Consider the following 4,788-nt stretch of genomic DNA (forward strand, 5'->3'; position numbering starts at 1 on the left):
TGCTGAAACCGCCGACAAATCATTAACTTGATTAACTCCAGCACCTCGTCTCTGCCTATCAGACTGAGGATGATAGCTACTAGCAGCCATCTCCTCCAATAACTCATATCCTTCTTCCGTCGTCTTTCTCAGTAAGTTACCACAGGCAGCAGCATCTATCATAGTACGGTTTGGAGTAAGCAGACCGTAGTAGAAAGTTTGAACAACTAACCCAAGAGGCAGCTCATGGTGTGGACATCTCCTCAACAAGTCCTTGTAGCGCTCCCATACCTCGTAAAGTGACTCTTGCTCATATTGAGCAAAAGTAGTAATGTCGGCTCTGAGCTTCATAGTCTTCGACGGAGGAAAGTACTTGATCAGGAATGCCTTTTCCATATCTTCCCATGTAGTAATAGACCCTACAGGCAAACAGTTTAACCACGACTTAGCTTTATCTCTCAGTGAAAATGGAAATAAACGCAAACGAACAGCGTCATCAGACACGCCATTAAACTTAAAAGTATCACAAATTTCAAGAAAGTCAGCTATATGAGAATTAGGGTCGTCAAGTGCACTTCCCCCAAATTGGACAGTGTTCTGAATCATCTGAATGATAGCTGGCTTGATCTCAAACTGATTAGCTCGGATGACTGGTCTTACGATGCTTGGACGTGCTCCATCAAGAGACGGCTGTGCATAATCCAACATCGGTATACGCCTTGGCTCCTCTCTTTGTTGATCGCCTTCCATTCTTTCCTTCGCTCTTTGCTGCTGTAGTCGACGTCTAGCTGTGCGTTCGATCTCGGGGTCAAAAGGCTCAAGCTTGAACTCGAGTGATCTTCGCATGCACCACAAGAAAAATCTGCAACACAATGAGAGTATCAAATAACAATAAAATAAATAATACTAAAGAATTTAAATGAAAAATAAAAAATTGTGAATCAACAGTCCCCGGCAACGGCGCCAAAAACTTGATCGAGCAAAACTTGCACAGTGAATAATTCCGAAATTTATTTTATAAATGAAAGCTCGATTTAAATATCGCAAGTGCACGATAGTCAAGTTATAATAAACGTAAGTGAATACGAGTATCGTTCCACAAGGACTGCGTTATACTATTTTTATTTTCAAGTAAAATTTCTTTAGCAACGATAAAATGAGTTGATGATTAAACTAATGTAAATTAAACAACTAAAATAATTAAAATGCAAAGAAACGTACTCAAGACCGCAATTATTAATTTGGATTAAATCAAATGAGAAATGAATTTGTTGGGAATTAGCAGTTCACCTACCACTCGTGTTTAAATAATTACACTCGACTTTTACTCGTGCGTTCGACGGAATTCCCTAGACTAATTAATATACTCTATCGAGCTATATTAATACTAATCAAAAACATGCAGTACTCAAGTGTCCTCAAATATTTAACAGTTCAAGATTGCATTACATTCTATGGAATCCACTAGCTTTCATTCGGGTGAACTATCAATATCGACACGTACCCAATTCCGTATATCTACTAAAATTGTAAATCCGTGGTTTATACTATTTGATCGTATTGTTAATTATTCTATCGAAATCATTAACAACATGAAATAATCAAAAGAAGTTAGCTAGGCTTCGATTGAAACCAGAAATAACAATAGCATAAACAAATCACTAACAAAAACGTCGAGAAATAATGTTAAACACCGAGTACGGGGTAGGATCCCCTCAAATCCCAACAAATCTAGAGTTTAGCTACTGAAATTCATGATAAAAACCAACAATCAATGTAAGAAATAAAATACTGAATAATGAAAATACTAAAGATGACGATGGATGACGGCCACGACGCGTGGAAATCTCGAGGTCTTCGAAATCTCCTTTGCTCCTAGCCTCCTCTCCAAGAAAAATGATGAAAAGTCTGATAAAAGATGAAAAACGGCTGCTGTTCTCGTGTGTTAGGTTATGGTGTAGGATAGAGTCCCTAGAAATTTGGAAACAAATCTTTCTCAATCTCGCTTCTCGCTACGGCGGTATATTTTGATTCCCTAGCGAGAGGTCCTCGAATAAGCTTCCTCGAGCATGTCCCTGGTTCCGCTGGGGCGGTCACTTTTGACCGCCCTAGCGAGACACTTGCGCAAAATAATCCTCGGCCAGACCACAATGCTCGCTGGGGCGGTCACTTTTGACCGCCCTAGCGAATCCCATTTGACATTATGCCAAAGTTTCTCCCACTCTTTGGTTCAATTCCTACAAAATCACCACAAAATACACGAGGTCGGTCAAATGCTAAATAATGCTAAAAAGATGCAAAATTAAACTAAACAAACTAATATGATGCATGAATGCGACTCAAAACCAACACTAAAAACACGTAAAAACTGAGTCCTATCAAACCACTCATAAATAAATTATTGTAAAAATATTTTTAACATCATTTAAAATCATAAATCATAACTAGTGCAGAAAACTAGCGTTGGTCCTCGGGTTATGTGCACCTTCAGTCCAGCAAAGTCAACCATCAAGACCTCCAATAACATTATTATCAGAATCACCTATATCAATCACACCTGGTGAGTCTAAAGACTTAACACACCATAATCTTGATAAGCAAGTAATTCATATATAGGTCACATACAACAATGAAAATACTTGTACTTAAAATATCGTTTTCACGAAGCTGCATAAACTTTAAACATAACCATTTTCGTAATCATTTCATGATGCATAAATTTTAAATAAAATATTTTCATAATGATGCATCAACTTTAGACATAAACATTTCCATAAACTTTTTCATATCATCATCTACATATTCATATACATATTATCATCAACATAAACGTATTCTTTTTCCTTTCGTTGAATTCAGATTGTTAATTGTGACTTTCGTGTTCGTCTATGTATTGGGTAATGAATCCATCTACATGTAACCACAGTACTGGGCGGCGGGGACATCAGCGACTCTCACATGTCAACTGAGCCTTGGCCTATCATATCATCATATGGAAAATACGTTCGTCGGGCTCCCTATGGAGCCTTCTCCCATAGACGGGCTCCCTCTAGGTCCTTCTCCCACGAATGGGCACCCTCTGGGCCTTCTCCCGTAAATGGGCTTCCTCTATGCACCTTACTAGGACCCTAAGGACCTAGCCTAGCCTAGGCCAGCTCAGAGCCCCCTGGCCAATCCTCTCTCCCTGCACAAGCTGCTGAACCTATGAGCTACTCCTTGAAGCTCTCGGGTGGAGTCCTAGCTTGCTAGGACTCCTCCACAACCCCTGGTCCCAAGTCCTAGCGTGGCTAGGACTCCTCCCCTGACCCAAGCACGTCCCTAGCCCAGCCCTGGTTGTAACCGAGCCAAGCCATGGGCCTTAAACCCTTGTACCTGATCCTCTTGATCACCTAACTTCAACCTTATGTTCCAGCTTGTGTTCTTCCTTTTGTGCAGCATACTCATGTGTTCTATGACCCTTAGAAACGTGTAAAAACATGCTTGATCATATCCTAATTCATGGCTGCCCCTTAACACATATTAAACATGATTTTTGCATCAAATTCAAGCCTTAAAATTAACATATGACACAAAAACGAAATTGTTTCATGATGCACTTGTTTTTCATGCAAAAACTCAATTAAATAAAATACTATGATGTGATAGATGTTTGAAGGGAAGAATATGGCGTGCCTTTACGTAATTTACTAAGGGTGGCAAAATGCAACACGACCCGTCAATCCGACACGACCCAACACGAAAAAAATCAGGTTCGGGTTGGGTCGGGTTCGGGTTAGTGCCAGGTTATACGGATTTCGGGTTGGGTCGCGGGTTGACCCGATTTTTTTTAAAAATATTACTTATATTTTTATATATTGTATGTTTGAACAAAATTTATTGTATATTTATATGATAAATTTTCATCATTTAATATTTATTTTGTATATATTTTTATTTTTTTAACAATTGTTTATTTGATTTAGTAAATATATTTTTAATTTTCTACAATTAAACTTTCAAATTTAAATCGAAAATTTTGTTATTATGTGTTTAAATTAAAATATTACTATTTTTTATTTTTTCGAATTTGTTTAAATAATTTTTTAAAAAAAATAAAAAAATAAATAAAATTTAGGCTAGGCGAGTTAGACAGGTTGAGTCGGGTTAGACGGGTTCGTGTTCGGGTTGGGGGTTTTCGGGTTGCTTCGGGTTTGGGTCGAAAAAAAAAATTCGCGTGTTGACTTGAAACCCAACCCACCCGACCCGATTGACGCCCCTATAATTTACGCACGAATATACGTTGACGATTGCGAATAAAGAAAGATGAACGACCTTGGTTTGATTTTCTTTGCAACTTTCTAATTTTCCTTGAAGAATATGTTGTGTGTGCCGTGTAAATTTGCTTGGGGAGAGTTTGTAAATTGTTGGGGAGGTGGGCGTGGGTTATGGTTTGTTATGAGGTAGGGTTTATGATTAAATAATAATTAAAAACACTAATAAAAGTTTAGGTCTATTAAGAAAGTTAATTAGGCTCATTAGTGATTAATTAAAATATAAAAAATTATTTTGTTGAATAAATTTTGTGAATTTATTAGCCATGTTGTCAAAACGTTCGTATTTTTGTTGAAAAACTAACACCGATAGAAATTACGTCCCGGCGTATAAAATCACATCAAAACTTCTTATTTTCAAAAATAAGAAAAAGCATCAACCATATTTTAAATAATTAAAAACAATTAACCAATAAAAACATTTTTCATTTTTCAGCCCTCGGTCTCTGTTCCTCGATCGCAACTCGAATAACCTTTAAAAATCATTTTAATGCAATCA

At 37.4% G+C, this 4,788-nt stretch overlaps 1 non-coding gene across 1 annotated transcript; it reads left to right on the top strand.

The window, feature by feature from the left end:
* The first annotated feature begins 220 nt into the window (after positions 1–220).
* Positions 221–327, top strand: LOC142523538 (small nucleolar RNA R71). The gene has a single exon (XR_012814729.1). It is a non-coding gene; the product is annotated as a small nucleolar RNA R71 (small nucleolar RNA).
* Positions 328–4,788: the final 4,461 nt, after the last annotated feature.

Source organism: Primulina tabacum, chromosome 13 (genome assembly GCF_025594145.1).
Source record: "Primulina tabacum isolate GXHZ01 chromosome 13, ASM2559414v2, whole genome shotgun sequence".
Lineage (NCBI taxonomy): Eukaryota > Viridiplantae > Streptophyta > Magnoliopsida > Lamiales > Gesneriaceae > Primulina > Primulina tabacum.